We start from the raw sequence: 24,062 nt of genomic DNA on the forward strand, positions 1-24,062 counted from the left end.
CTTGTGAGCTGAAGGAACCAAATTGTTCAGCCAGTGCAAATAATGTATCTTAACAAGAAATTGGCTTACACTTCTTAGATCAATAAACATAATACATGAAGAATCTTTCTCCAGATAAGTTTTCTGTAATAGCCTTCTTGTTACAAGCTTCAGCCATAGCTGCTGCAGGCCCTGAAGCCGGAGGGAGCTTACAGCTCTCCCTCTGAAGACCAGCAGCACCAACACTGACATAAAGTGCATCCACAGCTGCCAAGGACAGCTAGAGGCAGACAGCCTCTTTGGGCAGCGTGGTTGCTATGACTGCTCCTTACTGAGATCTCATGTAGACCTGCCTTGAAAATGCTGCCTTAGCAAAGGTGATTTCCTTTTTGGGGTACACCTGATTAAAGAAACACACCCTCCTCAAAAAACTAACAGACTCCTGTTATGACTCCGTGGATTTGTTTGGCACAGATAGATCATTTGTAATAACAACAATACTTAAGATTTATACTTCATCTAAGGTTCTGAGATGATTTAACATACATCAAATAAATCTTACATTGCTGCGCACAGACATACTGTGCTTTTACAGCTGCGTAAGCTAAAGCACAGGTAAAATAAGAATTTTATTTTTCTTTTCAAACTAAGAAATTCTTAGACCAGAAGGGATCATTATGCCATCTGTCTGCTTGTCTATTACATTTAATCTGATTCCTGCTCAGCTGAAGCCATTAAAGTTCTGCGTAACTAAGAGTATGCCCACACTGTTACAAATGTTTGAATTAGCTCATTTGAAAGAGCCATCATTGCCCCAGTTAAAATACTTCTATTATCCCAGTCCATCGCAACACCTTAGGTTAGCGATTTTATATCACATTTGCAACAAATTGGTCTGAATGCAGGATTAGTTTCTGTGTAGGTACACCTTCCAGCCAAATGCTGGTAATTTCTATAAATGTCCTATGTCTCACACCTGCAAGCATATGCATAAACCCAACAACACATTTTCCAGAAAGGAATCACTCCTCACTCAAACACAGAGTATCCATCACTTTTATTGGTAGATTATTTTACTGGATAATCAGCATCATTTAAAAATGTACTATATTAGTCATTTGAATGTGACTGGCTTTAACTTGCAGCCATTCACTCTTGTTATGTACTTCACAGGTAGTTTAAAGGGCTCTTTAGTTTCATGTATTTTGTCCCCCTGAAGCACTTACACACCATAATCAAGCTGTCTCTTCAGTGACATGATGAAGTAAATGGATTAAGCTCTGAGTGTTCCTTGCCAAAAAACAGCTTCCCTACTCTGGAGTGTGATTATCTGCCTTGTCCGATTTTCCACATATTTTAAAGCTATGGGGAAAAACCTGTATATAATATTCCTGGACAGTACTGAGGTTTATGTGTCTTCTTTATTTCTCCTGGTTTTTTATTTCCCTGCTTGTACATCTAAATATTACCTCAGACTTTAAGTCATAGAAATTCATGCAGAGTTGGTTTTCTCTTATGATCTTTAAATCTTCCAGACCACTGCTTTCAGAAATAGAGATACCCATTCTGAACAAAATGGTGGTTTTTTTTTTCCCTCGATTAATGTCTTTTCCTGGATTTTGTTAAAATTGTTTTTGTTCTAATATCCATCCTTGTTAAATGATGTGTGGTTATTGATCAATGCTTACAGATACAATGTGCTGTTACTGTGTTTATACAGTGAGTTTTATCAAAATATCATGCAGGCTTAAGCCTGACACTTGAAGCCTAAGACTTAAGTCCACAGAATTACCTTTGTCAACCATGCTTTTTAAATAATATCAAATGAGCATAATTCAATGGCTGAACTAGCCTGGCAAGAAAACTCTGGAGGGAACGAAGCTTGGGAAGTACCCGAAGCAAAGAACTGTTCACATCAGGGCCAGGAACTGGGTAGTGCTCTTGGTGCCCCTCCTTGTCCACATTCAACTAGCCCTGATCCTCCAGCCTCGCCTTATAGGCTGAGTTTTCCAGCTGCAACCACCTCAGTGGTGACCACCTCTGCTAAGCGTGTTTGGGTTTATTGATGTCTTTTCTGTACTGGGGGTACAAAGCTAGGTGCAGTATCTGGTGTGGCCTAGTGAGTGCCAACCCAAAATGGAAAGTCCTGTCCCTTAACTGACTGCATAGTTCATGCAGCCCATCATGCATTTGGCCTTTATAGCTGCCAGAGCACACTGCTGGCATGTGCTCAACTCCCACTGTGATCCCCAAGCCTTTCCTTCAGAGCTACTCCTAGCCAAGGAGTCCTCCGCATGTATTGCTGGAGGAGTTATTCCTTTTCAGGGGCAGGACTTCCATTTGTTCCTGTTGAATTTTCAGGAAATTTCAACTGTTCTGTTTCTCCAGCCTGTCCAGCTCCCTCAGGATGGTAGCCCTGCCCTCAAGCATGTCCATGAGAACCACCAGTTTGGTATTAACTGCAGTCTTCACATGAGTGCAGACTGTCTCCTCCTTCAGGTGGCATAATCACTGTGGTGTGTTGACCCTGGCTGGGAGGAGTGGCTGAAACATGAGAGGGTTGTTCAGAAAGACCTGAACAGGCTGGAGAATTGGGAGTACAGAAACCTTATAAAATTCAACAATGAGACATGAGAAGGCCTGCATATGGGGAAGAATAACCCAAGCATCAGTAAATGCAGGGAGGTAGTGGGCCAGAAGGCAGCTCAGCAGAGAAGGACCTAGGGTCCTAGCAGAGAACAAGCTGTCCATGAGCCAGAAATGCTCCCTCACAATGAGGAAGGCCAACATCCCCTTGGGCTGCTTTAGGCAGAACATTGCCAGCAGGTCCAAGGAGGTGATTTGTCTTCCCTATCCAATATCTGAAGTGCAGACGCAGTTCTGGGCTCCCCAGTAAAAGACATGAACTCACTGAAGCAAGCTCTACTGAGGGCCACAAAGATTAATTGGCTGGAGCATCTTTCCCAAAAAGAGCTATTCACCTTGGAGAAGAGAAAGCTCAGGAGGATCCTACCCATGCGTATAAATGCCTGATGGGAAGGAATGAAGAAGAGAGAGCTAGACTCTTCTCAGCAGTGTCTGTTCCTATCTGAACATTGGAAACCACTTTTTTACTGCGTGGGTGGTCAAACCTTCACACAGATTTCCCAGAGAGGTTGTGGTTGTGTGTCTCCATTCTTAGAGATACTCAAAACTGAGCTGGACACATTCCTGCACAACATATGCTAGCTGACCTTGCTTGAGCAGCGGGATTGGATTGAAAAGATTTCAAGTCCCTTCCATTCTAACCCATTCTGTGATTCATTCATTTCAGCTGCAAGTCCCATCTAATAACCTAAATAAATTATGTATTTTTAATTTACAAATATTTTTTATCAATATTGTCATATATTCATAGTGTCTTGCCTATATCTTTTAAATTGACCCTACTCAAAGGTGATAACAGTTTATTCAAGTTCAGAAGCATCTTGGCATTACTGAAAAGACTCAGGGATAAGCACCTTCAGCCTGTGGACACTAGTTATGACGTTTCCAGCCTTTTCTGGGTTATGGTTTTTTTGGCATAATACCAATGTCCTAAGCATATATAACCTGCTTGTTTTCCCAAAGTGATTTATATTTATGTGGGATGCTGCTAACACAGTCTCCTAATGGGGACTCATTTTATTAGTAGGAGAGGTGTTTTTTTCTTGTGTGTGTGTTTTTTCTAACCTGGTTTGGGATCCAGGATTAATTTTTCAGGAATAATGTTGTTATTTTGCAGTTTTTATTAGATATAGTCATGACTACCTGAACGCATTACTGCTCTACAGGGGGAACACTGGCAGACACAAGGCACTCTGCCAGAAATACATACTCTCCCTATGGGGCAATAACACACACAAGTAATCATGACGATACAGTTGTTTTTATTTAGTTATTTAGATTTATTTCAGCTTCCCACTGTATCCTGTAGACCCTTTTTTTTGAAAGACAAAAGTAAGACTATAACCATTAAGGTTGAAGCTCTCAAAGCCAGTGATTCAAGATATACACTGGATTAAAAAGAATCTGAGTGGATTATTATTATTTTTTAATTTCTAAAAAAACCTAGACACATCTATTTTCAATGTACATCCAGGTATGCTTGCCTGACTTACTCCCTTCCTTGTGGCCTCAGCCTAATCTGTAAATATCAGGGCAAAAATTAACCATACAGCCCTGTCCCTTATTGCTCGCTCTAGCAGCGTTTTTTTTTCTAGATCCAGTTGATAACCCGAGGTAATACAACATGTGTAACCCCAAGTGAAGCAAACTGACCTCGTCTTATTTTCTCTCCGTATGGAAGCAAGGCAGTGCCTGTGATTTACAGCACCACCTTCCCCATTCTTGCTGCTGAGGTCACCATATGTCCTCCCCCTCCTCCTCCTTTCCCCTTTCCTCCCCCACCACTTAGCCCCCCCATCTGGAAAGTCCTCCATGCACTTAATTGACTCCTCAGCTCTCTTCATTTCCCATCAGAGGAACTATCTTTTCTCCCTGTCTTATAACCCCTAACCTTCTCTCTAATAAAACAATCAAATCCTACTTCCCACTTTCCAAGTGCTCAATCAGTCTCCCTTGCCCTTTGCCACTCTCTTCACCCTTGCCCTACAGGCTGCAAATGCCATTGCTATTATATATCATAATGAATGCCTGTAAATGTTTGTGAAATTTATATAAAAGGTAGCTAAAGGCTGACTTTCTGCCTACTGTAGGGTGAAGAATCTGACAAATCTGTTTTTCACTTTCAGGATAAAAGACTGACAGAGGGTTTGGTAAGAAAGGCCTTAGTATTGCACATACATGATTAAATGTGCATGTGTATGTATCTTTCCACCTATACCTTGCTTTTCTCTTTCATCCCTGTATTGATGGGCACAAAGTTGATCCAAGCTTAGAAAAACCCCAGGAAATACTGATGTTTCTGAAAGTGTTCATCCTGATTTTGCTCTTCCACAGTGCAACTGCAGTACAGACTTTCGTTTGGTACACTTTATTTCACCCCTTGCACATGGCCTGATGAACTCATTTGCATCCTAAACCACATACTCTTTGGAGCAGGAAGTATGTTGAGCCATGTCTATGACTGAAATTGGACCTACAGGCTTGATAAGGGCATTGATAGGGCTTTATTCACTATGTTCAGCTCATAAGAAAAACAACAGGTTACACATCTCAGTGAATGGAGGAGGGAGTGTCTAAAGGGAACTTCTACCTTTATGTTTTGTTGGCAAATTCATAACAGGTCCTTTCATTTTCCACCTTTCCATTTTATTTGTCTCAAAATGGCTTGTTAGCAATGAAGTGAAAATCTTTGCACTGGTGGTTCTTTGACTATAGGCTAAGAGCCATTAGCAGGGGTGACACTGGACATCAAGTCTACAGATATACATGTGTATTTTAAAATACAGTGGGGTTTTTTCATTTTAATTCATTTTCACATCTTTTATCTGCTTGTGCAAATGTTGCAGCAATTTGGCTTTATTTATTATTCAAAATACTCCTGAACAATGACAGTTTTAATAGATCAAATCTTTTAATATTTGGTAAAAGCAAATTGAAAATTATCCTTTTGGTTACATCTTTTGCTGTTCTTTTTGCTCCGTTTACTTGCTGCAGCCAAGGAAAAGAAAGAATGCCAATAAGTAGTACACACATGTAATGCTCATGGACTATATGGGCCTAACAATTTTACTGAAGAAATTCACTAATAGAAGTGATAGATTTAGCAAATAATATTTGTGCTTGAAAGCTCAAGTTTTAAGTGCCTAATACCATCAAATGGCATTATCGACCAAGGTGATATGTCCACACTTCCTGTAGAGTTCATGTAAGCAGTGGGCTCCAGAATGTAGGTGATCACTCTTCATCTTCAGGCATTCCTCAGAAAAGGGTGCAGTACCTCCTCTGGAAGCAGCGCACCTTCGTCTATCCCAGATCTAGAGCCCTGTCTTTTCTTGAGTTCAAGTGTCAGCTGCTTCTTGGGGGAGGTCAGTACTGCCCAATCTTTCCCCAAAAGAAAGCCACCAACAGTACAACTGCTGCCAGTAACAGGTCTCTGTCACATAACAGCTAGGTTCAAAGTGAGTTAGGAATTCTTGCAAATCCCTCTATTCCACACGAAGCAATAAGCCAATTAGATTCTGATTATGACAGAATGGAAAAGCATAAAACTAGTGGTGTTGCAGGAATGTGTGTCATGTCCTTGTCTTTTAAATATAATATCAGCTGAGCTCCTTTAACACACTTATGAATAAAAAGGTGTTTTTAAAATTGAATAAAAGTAGTATCAGTGTTCCTAAAATAGAAAAATTAGTTCCTTTTTCTGCTATAATATTTCTAAAAACATCATCTAAAGATAGTGCTTCATATATTATTCATTCATTTACTTCATTGCCTATAGAGTCTAATCCCCTTTCTTTATGTTTCTTAATTAGCAGATCACACAAATAAAAAAAAGAAACTCCAACTTTATTTTGTTTTCATTTCTCTGAAATACAGTGAATAGCAATGGATTTTTTATTTCTTTTTTAGTTAACATTGATTGCTGGAAGACAGCTGTAATTCTAGCATAGAAATGTCTGTTACATAGCAGGAAAGTAATCTTTAAAGCTAGATTAATTTCTGTGGAGTGACAGAGGGAAGAAATTAATAAACAAACCACTTTGAGAATGTATAAGCAAAAACATGTTCACAGGGCCTCTTTTCTATAACAGAGACTTTAAAAAACCTGGTAATACCACAATTAGAAGGGGAGAGCTGTTCCCTATGCAGGCTGTAGCTGGTTAAACAGATGGAAGACTCCACCGAGTCCTTTACCAGACACCTGCCAGTCTCTAAATGACAGCACAAAGTCTGGACTGTCCCTTAATGGGACATCTGTGTCTCTGAATTTATAACTGCCACACTGCAAGATCACAAACACCAGAATACCCCAAGCCACTGCTTGGACACATACCTGATCATCATTATAGTATTATTCACGTGTGCCAGAGCTTTAGAGGGAAATGATTAAACGACATTATACACCCACCACTAACTGCTCATGGCAGGATGGGGGATTTTTGAGTGGCTGGCAGAATATGATCATAGTCTAAGTGAAACAGATTTGGTAGAATAGTTTCAATTATGAACCTAAAGAAAGGTTCTGGACTGAATACAGGCTTATCAAATGCAGTTCACTGAGTCTGAAAGCAGCTGTAAATTCAGTGGAACTAGAAGCTGCAAACCATGTAATTTGAAAATGTTCATCATCCACTACACCCTGCTGATTATAGACAAGGCCATTTTAGTTAAACAAGTAACTCAGAAATGTTTCAAAATGATGGCTTATCACAAAGGGGCGAAACAATATTTGCTGTTACTTATTGCTTTAAAAGACCCACACTTTAGTGTGAACACTTGCAACATCATGAGGCTGAAAGTTGAACAGTTTCCACTGTATTTATTCCTAGGCCCCGTAAGTTTTTGCCATAGTAAGAAATAGACATGATGAAACACAAAAATGTGCAAAACCTGCCAAGATCTCTCCCTTACTCACAGTCCTTTATGGCTTATTCTGAAACTTATGCCATTGTAAAATTGTTAAGAGCCCCTTAGGATCCCTGAGACCAGTAAATTAACAGCCCGCACCACCCCTTGAATATAGGAAGATATAGAAATGTGCTGCAAGACATCTTAAAGGAGTGAGCAGTGGGAGTGCGGGAGGTAAGGGCAGGGCAGAAGGAGAAGAAATCTCCTGAGGTTTACAAATGGGAAGTTTTCTACTAAAATCATGGTATTCATCTGGTAGAAAAAAGGACCCTAGAGATCTTTTACAGATGTCTCCTAAATGCTGCCTTTGTTTTAACTCCAGCAGGGAAGCTAATTTGTCAACGACACTTAGGGCACAGGTGAACTAAGATTTTCTGGCTCGGTTAATGAAGGGAAGCCTAAAGAGACTGTATGCCTCAGCAGTACTTTCTTTGAGACCTAAATGAGGACTGAAAGTTTTGAAATCCACCAGTTCAGCTGAAAAGCTGGGGAGTACACATGTGTTGCCTTTAGAAATATAGTCAACCCATTCAGCTCCTCACCTACCGTCATGGTCTTTGGCCAATCAGAATAACAGATGGCCCCTCCCTCCCCCTTCTAAAAAAGAGAGGAGAAAAAGAGATAAAGAGATTTATGAGTTTAGAAAAAAACTAAACTACTTTAATGAAAATATTAATAAATAATGAGATAATAAATAATAAGAAGAAAATGGGAAAAAAAAGGAAACTAAAAGGATATACAATATATACAAAACCGTACCAAGTTCTCAGGATGATGATCACATCACCAGCAGGCACAGGGAAAAGTCCCAGACTGGACCTGGTGACAGACAGGAGATGGATTCTGGATCTGGAGTCAGGAACACACGGATCGGGATCAAAGGCAGACAAACAGACAGGGTCCTCCTCGGACATCAACCATTGAAGAAAAAAAGTTGTCCCTTTGATCCCTCAGCCTTTATACTGAGTGTGATGCAGATGGGATGGAATACCCTGTTGGTCAGTTTTGGATCACCTGTCCTGTCTGCTCCTCCCTACAGGTGTAGCCCTCCCTATTTTTTTCCTCTTCTGACCCTCCAATGAGGCAAATAACGAAGTTACCTGAATTTGGTTGTTATAGCAGTAAGTATAAGCAAGCGCCTCTCTGCATACCATTCCTTGGTATAATCAGGGTGACAGACAGGAGATGGATTCTGGATCTGGAGTCAGGAACACACGGATCGGGATCAAAGGCAGACAAACAGACAGGGTCCTCCTCGGACATCAACCATTGAAGAAAAAAAGTTGTCCCTTTGATCCCTCAGCCTTTATACTGAGTGTGATGCAGATGGGATGGAATACCCTGTTGGTCAGTTTTGGATCACCTGTCCTGTCTGCTCCTCCCTACAGGTGTAGCCCTCCCTATTTTTTTCCTCTTCTGACCCTCCAATGAGGCAAATAACGAAGTTACCTGAATTTGGTTGTTATAGCAGTAAGTATAAGCAAGCGCCTCTCTGCATACCATTCCTTGGTATAATCAGGACTTATCACTTGTGAGAGGGAAGTTTCTGAACAATATGCTATTAATTTCAAAGTTTAGTTAATTAGAAGATCCCCAGCGCAAAATAAAATTACTAAACAGAAAATTTACCTCAAATCAGGACACCTTCAATTATGCTTGAAAGGCTGTAATTCATTTCATAATGACATGGAAGTGGTTTCTTCAAAGATGTAGTTTCAAGTTTGTTAAGTATTCTGAAGAATGCTATGATTGCAGAAGAGAAATCTAGATAAGGAATTTACTGCTGCAAAGTTTTGCATCTCACCGTGAAGACAGCCTGCTTCACAAGTAAAGAAGAGCAGAAAAGGGAGTCATAGAAAATTCTCTTCAAAAATTTCTCTTGAGACTACAAACTTAAAATCTCTGTATTTTCCCAGGTGTGACAGGTCCTTGCATAAGATAAATGCATGGTGTCCCCTCTCCCTTTCCCCATATATTTGCCCCTCTTATTCCAGTCTCTAATTCTCTGATGTTAATCGTCTGCAGGAAGCTGTATAACTGTACAGGTAAAAGGCACTGGGACACTAACAACCCACAGCCAATTAACCAGACATGCTTTACTTGATTATAATTATCTGATACAAACATTCAGTTATTTTTTTTAAATAATTAATTAGACAATGCTTGATGTAATATCAATACCTTATATTAGTTATAGTTCTTTTCCCAATACTTGTAATTTTTTTATGTGATACATTCCCTACAAATGACAAAGCACAATAAAACTGCTTTATGTGTTATAAAATGGAAAGTTACAGACTGTTTGAATCTTTTGTCTGCTGCAGTTCTATACTCCTGCCCATTGCTGCTTCAGAAGTCTTTTCCTCCAGATGTGGCAGTCCCAAAGGAAGTTCCTTTGGGAATGGAAATACAGAGAAGGCAGAACAGGTTTCTTGACTTTGCATTGAATTCATCTACAGCTGGGGCTTATGAAAAATAAAAACATGTTCCTCCTGCTCATAGCTTTCAGTGTAAACATAGGTAATTAATCAGCTATCCATATTAAAATAAAAAATAAATCAATTTCTTCTCTCTTCATGAGAATACTGTAAATCACCTAAATAATTAATGCCCTAGCTATGTTTTACTGATTGCCTGTTATTTTTAAATTATTTTCTTTAAGCAAGTGCAAATAAGAATTGTTAGGTGTTCTGTCCTGGTTTCAGCTGGGATAGAGTTAATTTTCTTTCTAATGGCTGCTGTGTTTCAGATTTGGTATAAAAGGAATGTCAATAAAGCATATTGTTTTAGTTGTTGCCAGGTGATGTTCACATCAGTCAAGGGCTTCTTCAGCTTCCCTTAGAAGCTGAGAGCTAACATAGACAGAACAAGCTGGCAAATGGAATATTCCATGACATAGACATCATGCTCACTATATAAAAGTGGGTTGATCAGGGCTTGGGAATGCATGATCACTGCTCAGGACAGGCTGTGCAATTGATCATTGGGTGGTGAGAGTGACCTGTGTTGTATTACTTCATCCTGTATATTCTTTTACAGTTATTATTATTGTTATTTTCCTTTTCCATTATTGTTCTATTAAATTGTCCTTATCTCAACCCACTTTTTTTTTTCTCCCCTTTCCCCTCCTTTTCTCCCTCTCCTCCCTACTCTTCTGGGTGGGGAGGAAGATAATTGAGTGAGTGGCTACGTGGTTCTAGCTGCCAGTTGGGGCTAATCCATGACTACAAAAAAGAAAAAAAGAAATCCATTTGGTCCTAAGTTTCTCATTATAGCACCTCCTGCTAGAATATTCCATGTATTGGTTTGTGAGTTAGACAGCAAATATATACAATTGTGCAATCATTTGAAAGATGGACTTGCAGCAAGTCATACTACATACAATATTGTGTTTAAAAGTAAAGCCACTGTGTTTAAAATTAAGATTTGGGACAGTTTACTTAGGTCTTCATAGGTTAGTTCCACAAAACGATGTAAAATGTCAAAGCAAACCCAGAGCTGCATAAACAGTTTTGTAATGACTGTTCTTGGACACTTTGCTTTGTAAATGAAGGTACAGCTTCAGAGTCAGGACTCAGAAAAGATTTTCTGAGGAGACTTCTCACAGCTGGTGTGAAATGTTTCAGCAGATGAAGTGTGACACTTCGTGGTGGAGAAAGCTCAGTGGTCCTGCCACAGAGCAGACCATAGGTACTGCAAAAATTAATTTTTAGGTTTTTGTGCATCATCTTGTTCTCTGAGTGGTAGATATCATCAAAGCTCACTGAGTAGGGCACTAAATGAGGCACTGGGTGATCTGCTTTTAATTTCTGTCTTCTGTTGAAGGAATATTCTCACTCCAAGCTCTAGATTACTTTGTAAATGGAGGTAAACAATGATGAAGCAATAAGGCTGTAAAAAATAAATAAAAATATATCAGAATTACTCTAGAGCACAAGTAACCATATGATGCATTATTTGCATCCAAAATGAAAAAGGTTGAGTAACACAAGGTCTCTTGAGAACATCAGTCAGGACTTTCAGTCTAACATTTACATAGCTTTCCTATTATAATCAGTAAATATCCATCCTTGATGAATTTTCCATTGCTTGAAATCTTGTATTGGGCTGGGAAGGTAGCAATTTAAAAGCCCTCAAAAAACCAAATCATACAAGGAACGATAGAATGGCAGTTAATGAAATTAAGATAATGGACAGAGAAAAGTTTATTTTGCTCGTTAGTTTAAGTGCAGTGATTAATTCAGGAAATAAATTTATAAGTTCTGATAGTAAGAGATCAAATAAATACAAAAGTACCTAAAATGCAGATTGTTTTTTACTCAGTCAATACAGCTGCAGAAGCCATAGTTCCTCACTTAATTCTTTGTATGATATATATGTTCAGGTCAGAACTGTTGTATAGTTGTCCCTTCAATCCACCAAAAGCTTTCAGAAGTCGACATGATACAGAGCACACTTACACAACTCATAGTAGACAAAATTATGCACAATGGCCAAGATACATTTCTGCAGAAGAATAACGGTATTAAAGGGAATTAAATGGATGTCATGATGCTTAAGTCTCAATAGCAGTGGGTTTTTCATGACATGATGGGAGATAAAATGCATCATCTCACTTGTAGTATTGCACACTAAGTCAGCGGGTGTGATCTCAGTGTGAAAAATCTACTCCTTCTTATTAGTGTGAGATAGCTCAATGAATCTTCTAGACCTGAAATGAGATGGTATTCTTCCTTATTTCTCCAAGTAAACCTCTTTCTCAAATCAGTTTATCTTACCTGATAAAAACAGATTAAAATTTCAAATCCCAGCCCTAGGTACAGAAATGGCTAGAAAAACTCTTATGCGTAACAAAATTTGGATGAGGATGCTGGTTCACCACTAATCCACCAGACATTTTGTTTAAAAGAATGGAGATTTTCACTTTAGCCCAATTCAACACAGAATTTTAGAGCAGCAGCAGCTCCGCCTTGGGGCTTAAGATGTTGGAAACTGCTACCACTGGCTTTGGTGAAGATGTGAACCTAATATGCAAATAATCTAAGTGAGGATAATATCTAGTGTTATGTAAACAGGAGGACTTTGCTAATGTCTCCACTTAATTAGGTATTTGTGCATTTCATAAGGTTTGCCTCTGGATAACATGTTTCTGGAGCAATTTGTTTTCCTGGCCAGGGAACTTTCAATGATTTAATAAACCATTTATTTTTTTTTTTTTTCTTTGGTGGTGCTTAGCTGCCAACTGGTGTTAACCCCACAGCGTAAAGCAGCTACATTCTTTGGATAAAGGTTGTAAGTCCCAGGAAGGAGGGCCAGCAGTGTGGTGTATAGTTGAACTTAAAAAATAGATCTGTATCTGCTATGAAAAAGAGCTGGAGAGAATCAACATTGATGATTCTTCTGGAGCATACCATGTAAATAAGGTTTCCCTGTGACAGAGCAGACAGAAGATATAGTTTAAATTTTACACCATAAGAATCAGGAATGTTTTGGGCTTTCTGTAAAAGCTTTGGCTGAGATTGGGAAGATCCCAGACTGGAAATATGTGTTGTCAATTCTCAAAGATACAATGGGGGATTTTAAATGTCATTTGGAAAGACGAACAATTAAACTGCTTCACAACACAATCCCCAAAAATGCTCTAGAGGGTTAGATAATTGCCAGGGAGACCCCATTGATTGTACAATGATTACATCAGTCACCAGATACACAGAGGTGTGACAGCCTGAACAGTAGGGAGGTATGGTATGAATTATTTTAGTCATGATAAACAGTGAGAAAATGATAGCACTCAAATGAATACATGCCATTGGTTAAAATTTTTTCTTTGCTCTTTAACTGGGATCACAATTTGTTTTCTAGTAAAAATACTAGATACAGTGACTTCCTCCCCAACAACTTTAGAAAGAGGGGAAAAATGTATTCTGGCAGAGAAAAATAAATGGTTTTATTTTGTCTACTGAAATGCTGTGGATGTCCTGAAGCTATACAGATAAATGTAAACACTGCCTGCACTTGCATAATTTAGTGTTGGTGCAAGTGGTATGTTACCAGTAAAAGTAACATGCGACTGTATATTTCAGTGATGTGACGTGAGAGTATAATGTGATATTGACAGCTCGTAAAACTTGTTACCTCTTCTGAATGCCTCTTGAGAACCTTCACAGAAGGCTGCTGTTGCCACCTAACCAAGCCGGCCACACTGCCACCCCTCTCTTTTTCTATGTGAGATCTGAAATATTTGCTAAATCATTTTCCAGTGTCCCACTGCTGTTGCAATGGTGGCCATGGTTAGAGCACCCCCACTGAGTGTGTTAGCACATAAAAATCAGATGTAGTAGTAGTGAAGGTTTACATAAAGGCTATAGAAACATATGCCACATTCACTAGTCTCAACCTCTCTATGGCTAATGAATAATGTCTGGTATTAGCATTATGCGGAATGGGCAACAAACAGGAGGAGTTGGAAGCTACTGTGCTGCTGGAAAGATACGATATAGTGGCCTGGTGGGATGAATCCCATGACTATTGAGGGCTACAGGTTGTTCAGAAGAGACAGGCGAGGAAGGAGGGGTGGAGGTGTTGCCCTTTGTATCAAGGAATGGATAGAGAGTGAGGAGATGTCCCTAAAACCCTCCATGGTGTCAGATGAGAGAGTTGAGAGCCTGTGTGTGAGGATTAAGGGGCAGGTCAATATGAAGGATACTATTGTGGGTGTTTATTACAGATCACCTGATCAGGATAGAGAAGCTGATGAGGCCTTTTACAACCAGCTCCAAGTAGCCTCACAATCGCAGACCTTGGTTCTTGTGGGGGACTTCAATCACCCAGATATCTGTTGAAAAGGCCACACAGCCAGGAATATACAGTCTAAGAGGTTCCTCCAGAGTATTGATGATAACTTCTTAACCCAGCTGGTGGAAGAGCCAACAAGGGGAGAGACACTACTGGACCTAGTACTGACGAACAAAGAGGGACTGGTGGATGACATCAAGGTTGAAGGCAACCTCGGCTGCAGTAATCATGGAAAGATAGAGTTCAGGATAGTGGGTAACATACAAAAAACAACAAGTAGGACTGAAACCTTGGATTTCAAGAGGGTTAACTTTGTCCTTTTCAGGAAACTGCTAGGTGAAATCCCATGGGCTAGGGCCCTGCAAGGCAAGGGGGCTCAAGAGAGCTGGGCAATATTCAGACATTGCCTTCTCCAAGCTCAGGACCAGTGCATTCCTGAGAGCAAGAAATTGAGCAAGGGAAGCAGGACACCTGGGTGGTTGAGCAGGGACCTTCTGAAAAAACTAAAGTGGAAGAAGGACGTTTACACAGAGTGGAAGAAGGAACTGACCACTTGGGAGGATTACAGAGAAGCTGTTGGACTATGTAGGGAAGAAACAAGGAAAGCCAAGGCCTCCTTGGAATTAAAATTGGCAAGAGATGTCAAAGACAACAAGAAGGGGTTCTTCAATTATACTGGAGGCAAAAAGAAAACTAAAGAAAATGTGAGCCCACTGTTGAATGAGTCAGGTGCCATGGTAACAGAGGATGCAGGGAAATCTGAGTTGCTGAGTGCCTTCTTTGCCTCAGTCTTTACTGCTCAGGCCAACCCCCGGGAGCCATGGACTTTGGATGAATCAGAGGAAGTCTGGACAAAGGAAGATCTTCCCTTGGTGGAGGAGGACCAAGCTAGAGATCAGTTAAGAAGGCTGGATATCTGCAAGTCCATGGGTCCGGATGGGATACACCCGAGAGTGCAGAGGGAGCTGGCAGAAATCATTGCAGGGCCACCCTCTATCATCTTTGAGAGGTCCTGGAGAACAGGCAAGGTACCCAAGGACTGGAGAAAGGCCAATGTCATCCCAGTCTTCAAGAAGGGCAGGAAGGAGAACCTGGGAAATTACAGACCAGTCAGCCTCACCTCCATCCCTGGAAAGGTGATGGAACACCTCATCCTGGGTGTCATCTCAGAGCATATGGAGGAAAAGAAAGCTATCAGAAGTAGTCAACATGGATTTATCAAGGGGAGGTCATGTCAGACTAACCTGATAGCTTTCTATGATGGCATGACTGGTTGGATAAATGAGAAGAGGGCAGTGGATGTTGTCTACCTTGACTTCAGCAAGGTTTTTGACACCGTCTCCCACAACACCCTCATTGCTAAGCTTAGGAAGTGTGGGTTAGATGAATGGACAGTTAAGTGGATTGAAAACTGGCTAAAAGACAGAACCCAGAGGGTTGTGATTAGGGGCACAGAATCCAGCTGGAAGTCTGTAACAAGTGGTGTTCCCCAGGGGTCAGTACTGGGTCCAGTCCTCTTCAATATATTAATCAATGACCTGGGCGAAGGCATGGAATGTACCCTCAGCAAGTTTGTTGATGAAATAAACTGGGAGGGGTGGCTGACACCCCAGAAGGCTGTGAGGCCATCCAGTGAGACCTGGAGAGACTGGAGAGCTGGGCCAAGAGACACCTAATGAAATTTAACAAGGGCCAGTGTAGGGTGCTGCACCTGGGGAGAAATAACCCCCTGCACCAGTAGAGGTTGGGGGCTGACCTGCTGGAGAGCAGCTCTGAGGAAGAAGGTCTGTGAGTTCTTGTGGACAACAGGATGACCAAATAAACTGGGAGGGGTGGCTGACACCCCAGAAGGCTGTGAGGCCATCCAGTGAGACCTGGAGAGACTGGAGAGCTGGGCCAAGAGACACCTAATGAAATTTAACAAGGGCCAGTGTAGGGTGCTGCACCTGGGGAGAAATAACCCCCTGCACCAGTAGAGGTTGGGGGCTGACCTGCTGGAGAGCAGCTCTGAGGAAGAAGGTCTGTGAGTTCTTGTGGACAACAGGATGACCAGAGCCAGCAATGTGCCCTTGTGGCCAAGAAGGCCAATGTCATCCTGGGGTGCATCAAGAAGAGTGTGGCCAGCACATAGAGGGAGGTCATCCTGCCCCTCTACTCTGCCCTGGTGAGGCCCCATCTGGAGTACCGTGTCCAGTTCTGGGCTCCCCAGTTCAAGAAGGACAGGGAACTGCTGGAGAGGGTACAGCAAAGGGCCACAAAGATGATTAAGCCTCTCCTATGAGGAGAGGCTGAGGGACTTTGGTCTTTTTAGTCTTGAGAAGAGAAGGCTTAGGGGAGATCTAATTAATGCGTACAAACACTTAAAGGAAGGGTGTCAGGAGGATGGGGCTGGTCTTTTCTCAGTGGTGCCCAGTGACAGGACAAGAGTAAATGGGCACAAACTTGCATATAAGAAGTTCCAACTAAACATGAGGATGAACTTCTTTACTGTGAAAGTGGTAGAGCACTGGAACAGGCTGCCCAGAGAGGTGGTGGAATCTTCTCTGGAGACTTTCAAAATGCTCCTGGACAAGTTCCTCTGCAACGTGCTGTAGGTAGACCCACTCTGGTAGGGGGGTTGGACTAGATGATCCCCAGAGGTCCCTTCCAACCCCATATGATTCCATGATTCTATGATTAGCATGCACCATGTGCAACTTGGAAGTAAAATAAAGTTAGGAAAAAAAGCCTGAATATGCTTGTACAGAAGCTTCTAATAACAGAAAGAGTAATAAAAAATTACTACAGGATTAGGTTGTTTACAGCTATTATAATCTGAGTTTGTAACACTTTTCAAAGAAGCTGGAGGAAAACAAACTGTGCTTGCTGTATACACTATTACATATGGACATGCTTACAGAAGTAAAGAAAAGGGTATTGGTGTTTGAGACACCTACTAAGTTCTGACAACTTAATACAGATGAAGAAGTAGATATACAGATTATTTTCTAGTTAAAGGTTTAAAGCATTGGAAACACTGCTGAGAGCATAGGACAATAGGTCTTTGGATTAGTATACACTCTGAAGATACTGTCAAGCTTCTGTTAGGATTCTGTCCATGTGAATCACCTGGGCAACTTTACAGAATGACACACATTACAGAATCACCAAGGTTGGAAGGGGCCTCTGAGATCATCAAGTCCAACCTCAAAAATAAAAAAACAACAAAAACAACAAAACAAAAATCACAACACCTCACCACATCACACCCACCCACAAACCAATAATCTTGGACACTAGAGCATGCCCTGAAGCGCCATGTCTACACATTTCTTAAATACCTCCAGGGATGGTGACTCCACCACCACCCTGGGCAGGCTGTTCCAGTGCCTGATAACTCTCTCAGTAAAGTGATTCTTCCTAATATCTAACCTAAACCTTCCCTGCTGCAACTTTAGACCATTTCCTCTGGTCCTGTCATTATTCCCTTGGGAGAAGAGGCCAACCCCCACCTCTCTACACCCTCCTTTCAGGTAGTTGTAGAGGGCAATGAGGTCTCCCCTCAGCCTCCTCTTCTCCAAACTAAACATGCCCAGTTCCCTCAGCCTCTCCTCATATGACTTGTTCTCTAGACCCCTTGCTAGCTTGGTGGCTCTCCTCTGGAGATATATATATCTATCTAAGAAGTTATCTATATATCTATATATCTATAACTTCTTATAGTTAGTTACAAGCACAGATGAGATCAGCTTAAGCACAAACCTTGACTGCTTTAGTAGATTTTTTCAATTTCCAACCTTATACTTTCCTCAGTGGAGAAAGAGTGACTCACCTCAGAGGCACCTGCATATTGCAGAATTGTGTTTTGTCTTTAATTTTTGCAGTGAATCTTAGTTCTGAGTCATTTTACTGGGGCATAAAATCTGATTCTGTAGACATCATTTCTTCAGCAGTACCTCAAAGGACTGTTCTGATTTCCAAAACTTGTGCAGCAGGTCTGCCAAACTTGTTAGAAATGCAGACACTATATAACACCTGTTTCTTATGTGTGATTTTTGCATTTAGAATTCATATGAAAGAATGTCAGTTCAGATTTTAAAATTTAAAGAATTCTGGTCTCAAGAGGAGAACAATAACTTCCTGAAACAGCATGGTAGTTACTGCTGAAGTGAAAGTCTAGTCCAGACTGGTAGTTCTCATTCTAACTGAATACCAAAAGATTGGTGTACCTTGACTGCATCTGTATTTAAGTCCACTGCATTAGCCATGAGTGTAAACAGATTTCTTATTTTCTTTCTCTCTTGAATTTCTCCTATAGCAAGCTCATAGTTCATTGAAAAATATGCATTAAGAGTGCATGGTATTATGATTTTACTGTTAATATTTTCATAAATGAACTGTGCTTTAAATATCCAGGGTTTTTTTCCTGTTCTGATGCATAGTTTTTCATGGCTTAGAACATAGGTACTTTTATGAGTATTCTAGCAAGCAAAGTCTTCAGAGAGAAATGCATTGTACTGCTGAAGGAAAGTTACAGTCTAAGCTTTGGTGATTTGTTGACTTTTTACTAAAAGAAAAAAAACAAAAAAAAAAGACCATTACTTAATCCAGTTTGGGTTCATTGTGCTTGCTTATAACACTGCAGACACATGAGGCTGTATCTGTGACTATGATGAATGAATTTAAAATATGACATTGGGTAATTTGGAACAGAAACCTAATAAATAACTTGAACTTTTAATTCTGATCTGTTATTAGCCAATGACATGATTAAAAACAATCTTTAAGAGGAGAAATGAAGTTATTTTTTCCTGCCAATATGAACAAAACTTACACCTACTTCTGTTATTACACTGACGTATGGTAAGTATTCTCAGAATCATAAATTTTTAACAAGAAGACTTGAGTTGTACAACAAATATCTGTATGCAGTGATATGACTACAGATGTGTGTTTAAATTAAATTCCTAGGTTGTTTATGTTACTTCTGCAGTTCTCTTATTTTTTTTATTGTTTTTTTTTATTAATGGCTATGGGCATCTGGGCAGCCTTTGCTCAGAACTGTAAGTCTCTTTCTGTTATGAAAATACATGAAATATTTTCAATCAAAAGGTTCTAGAACAAAATCCTACCTCATGGTAAATGTTAATAAGTCACAAAAACTACTTAGCATTCTGTAGAAGTGTAAGTTATTTCTAAAAATCACATTTGAGGAGAAAAAACAATTTTTGGTACATAATGAAGGAGAGTATATGGTGCCTTTTGTACCGAATTATTCTGTCATTAACTGTCATGCTTAGTCTTTTCTGCATCCACTTATCAATGAGGGAATTTTCAATTGCCAGTACAAGTACGTAGAGGAAGAAATTAGTATACATGTATGAAGAAATTAGTATCAAGTTTGGACACTAGTATGAAAATTAAATTACCTGACATCCAGAATGATGGAAGTTCCACACTCTCTTTTGGGAAACAAAGCCAAATTTCAGGACAATAGGTGAAGGATTTCTACATACTTCTTTCTCTCATGTTTTCTTGTTATCATTTGGGGCAGTAAGTCTCACATGATAGAGGCGCAGACTGAATATGCTTTTTGTTTTTTCCCTTCTGTTACAACCGGTGCTTTCCTACACTTGTGTAATGAAGGCCAAGGCTATGCAGGGAGAGGGAATTATGTGAAACCCTGTTGGCAAGCTCTGGACAGGCTCTGAATAAGGCTGGGCTGCATGCAGGTGGGACTCACACAGGCAGATGTGCCCAGGTACCAATTTCAGGCTCCTGTGTGTGTGTCAACCATCTGCTGAGGAGAACGGCCTGTTATGGTCAGAAAGCAGTTCAATAATAAGTTTCAGAGTTAGGCCTTGAGCAAGTCTCACTGCCAAACGAAGACTTGAGTCACTGAACCGGTGTTTGAGGGGAAGAGAAGCAAAGCTCAGTTGCTAGTATGTTTTCCCAAAGGATCTATACTTCCTGTCCTTGACATTTAAATCACCTGAATGGTAGAAGAAGTGCTCCAGGGGATTTCAATTATATCTTATATGTAGGGAAAAAAAAGGTATATCTTGGGCATAAAGCATAAACCAACATTTTGCGATCTGTGTGAGTTTGGGACAGGGATGGAGCTTTATAGGATACAGTTGATCCAGGAAGTTTAACTACTTAGGAGTAAGGAGTGTACATTGGATTTGGAAGATGGGCCATTGTATTCTTGTTTGGATGCTAAAATGGCATTTTAGTGTATGTGTGTATGTAGCTACATGTGAACTCTGGAGGCAGTGCTGTAGCTAAGAGAGTGAACGCAGTTCTTGATTATGAAATCCGGTGTGGTTCCAGGCTATACTCAATCAGAAAGACCACTGACAAAACACTTTTTCCTGCTCTGATATATTCAGTACAGTAGTGCTACTTAAAAAATGAAATGTCTCAAAAAAAACAGCTATTCACATGATTAGAGGTGTACATGTAATTTTGAAAGCACCCTTACAGTTATGGTTGAAAGATGTTCAATGCAAGAAGCTTAGAAATAAGTCATGTCTCTTTATGACCATGTCTTCTAAGTGTAGACAGCTCTTTAATATAGCAGAAATTGTCCTGAGAGACACAATGGCTAGAAGGTAAAGCTAGACTAGGTCACAATTTTTAAAAACATGGATAATTAAGTATTGAAAAAGTCTACCTGGGGACCTGTGGTCTTTTCATCACTTGCAGTCTCTAAATGAAGGCAGGATTTCTTTAAAAAATGCATCCCATGTTATAGTTTTGATGAAGAAATTACTTTGTGACATTCTACAGTCTGTGTTGTGAGCCTATATGATCATAATGGTCCCCCCTGGCCTTAAATCTATTACACTATTCTTCATTAACTAACTTTGTCAAATGCCACAAAGGGATGAAGAAAGATTTACAGATCCCAAATCACTTGTGGATTCCATATGGCAATTTCACAGATATCTTGGTAAAGCTATAGCATCACAGAATCACAGAATGGCTGAGATCGGAAAGGACTTCCACAGGTCATTGGGTCCAACCTCCTTGCCGAAGCAGAGCCACCTACAGCTAGTTGCTCAGGACCACATCCAGATGGTTTTTGGAATGTCTCCAGTGATGGAGATTCCACAACCTCTGGGCAACCTCTGCCAGTCGTCTGTCACCTTTGCAATGAAAAATTATTTTCTAATATTCAGAGGGAAATTCCTGTGTTTCAGCTTGTGCCCATTACTGTTCTGTCATTAGGTTCCACGGGAAAGAGCCTGGCTACAGGCTCTTTGCACCATCCCTTCAGGTATTTATATACATTGATGAGAGCCTCCCAACTCTTCTCCAGGCTGAACAGTCCCAGATCTCACACAGATTTCACAGAATTATCTAGGCTTTCCTCCTAGCAGAGATGTTTCAGTCCCTTAGTCATCTTTGTGACCTTTTGTTGGACTTCCTTTAGTATGTCCATGCCTTTTTTTACTGGACACAGTACTCCAGGTTTGACCTCACCTGTGCTGAGTAGTGGGAAAGGATCACTTCCCTTGACGTCTTGGCAATACTTTGTCTAATGCAGCCCTGGATACCATTAGACTTTTTTGCAGCCAGGGTATATTGCTGGTTTGTGTTCAACTTGCCATCCATTAGGAACTTCAGGTACTTTTCTGCTCAGTTTCTTTTCAGCTGGATGGCCTCCAGTACACACTGGTGTCTGGGCTTATTCCTCCCCAGCTGCAGGACTTAGCATCTCCCATTGTTGAACTCCCCCATCATTCACATCATTAATGAAGATTGTAAAGAGGGTGGGACCTAGTATTAACCTGAATCTCTTCCACTAATGATACATCTTCCTTGCTCCAAACTTTCCCTCTGGGACCTGGGACTCCTGAGGGCTAGTCTTGCTAGTTAAGACCAAGGAAAAGAGGGCATTCAGTTCTTCAGCCTTTTCCATGTCTTGTGTCACCAGATCCACCATGTCATTTATCAAAGAGTCCACATTTTCCCTAGTCTTCTATTTGTTGCTTACATACTTACAGAAGCCTTTCTTGTTGTCTTTGACATCATTGGCCAGATCCAATTCCATTTGGTTCTTCGCTTTCCTAATGACCCATTGAGTTTGGGTAGTAGCTCTCTGATCATCTACACAAGCCTCTTGTTGTTTTTACCTGACTTTCCACTCATTGGGATGGACTGCACTTGAGCTTGAAGAAGGTGATCCTTCTAACCAGCATTCTTGGGCATCCTTTGTCCCACTGTATTGTGTCTCCAGCAGGTGGTGATTGAAGACACCCATGAGGACCAAGGCCTGCAAACTTGAGGCTACTCCTATCTGTCTGTAGAGGATCTGATCCACTTGTTCTGCCTGGTCAGCAGACATGCACTAATATGCCACCTTAGATATTTAGGTATATGTACCAATGCCCTTTGGGGGATGTAATGACAACTATGTTTTCCAACATAGAGGAAAATCCTGAATGTCCTTACAGTTACAGAATATTAGCTACTTAGATATTTTCAGATAAATGTTAATATCTTTTTAGAATGATGCCAGCTGAGAATATTGAGGCATCTTAATTCTATTAAGATGCTTAATATTTCACAATAATCTCAGTTTCAGACAAAGCTGAATCTTTGGTTATATATTTAGTTGAAATCATTCTGGTATATCTAGCAGGTATGTAGACACTCACCTAATATACTGTATGCAGAACAGCAATACATACCAAAATACATCAAATGAAGTGTATCTAGAGCAGTGCTTTCAAATACTTCTTTGCAAGTCAGGGTGCAAATGACCTTAAAGACCTTAATAATTTTGAGAGTGTTTACAATGTTGCAATTTATCTTGGATGCAAAAATGCACACTTTCAAGGAACTAATTTTATTTCACTTCATAATTGAACAACATCTACTCCATCAATTAAGAAATTAAGTCATTCTGAGACAGGAAATAAAGAATGAGAATTTATCTGAAAATGCCTCAGGCAACTGATTCTTTTTTGCTTAATAGGTACAGACTGGCTTTCCTGACGTACGTTAGAGCAAAAAGCAACCTTGGAATAAGGAGGCTAATTGGGGTCTATCACAGCAGAAGTTGCAATGGAAAAGGTCTCACCTCAGAGGAAACAACAGGCCTTGGGTCAACAGCAGCACACATTCCCCCATGTGCTGGGGCAGTGTTGGGGGTTGGTGAGCCTTGTGCAGAGCCTGGGGAGATACACCTCTCAGCATCCCCAACCAACCACCCCACAGGACAGGGCACCTAAGAGTGATAGAGGCTACCATGGCCCCTGGGTTTCCTGACGTCACTGATTTGTTGTCTGCCCTACCCAGTGGTTGCTTCCTCTTTTGAGAAGAATTTGGATTTTTAATGACACTTTAATTTGCTGATATTTTTCCACTGTTTTTTTCTAGTCCTGAAGGATTGCACTCTTGAGCAAATTAGCATTCCTATCACAAATCTGCTGTATTTTGTGTACAGTTAAAATGAGCTCTTATTCTCCAGTAAGAAAAACATCTGTGCCCACTAATAATGGGGTTTTGCACCCTCCTGTCAGAAACAAATGATCACTGTGCTGTCATGAGGCAGCTGCTGCATTTCTAAGCCCATTGTAACTGTCTGGTCACCCAGAGCACAAGTGAAGTGGCTACAGAAGATGCAGAGAAGTGTTTGATATTATAAGGTGAAGTAAGACTGACTATACTTCTGTTTCCCTCCGCTTTTTACTCCCTTTGGGGTTTTGTTGAGGCAGCTTTTTGTCTGGTTTAGTTTTTCATGT

Source organism: Calidris pugnax, unplaced genomic scaffold, assembly GCF_001431845.1.
Source record: "Calidris pugnax isolate Ruff unplaced genomic scaffold, ASM143184v1 scaffold209, whole genome shotgun sequence".
NCBI lineage: Eukaryota > Metazoa > Chordata > Aves > Charadriiformes > Scolopacidae > Calidris > Calidris pugnax.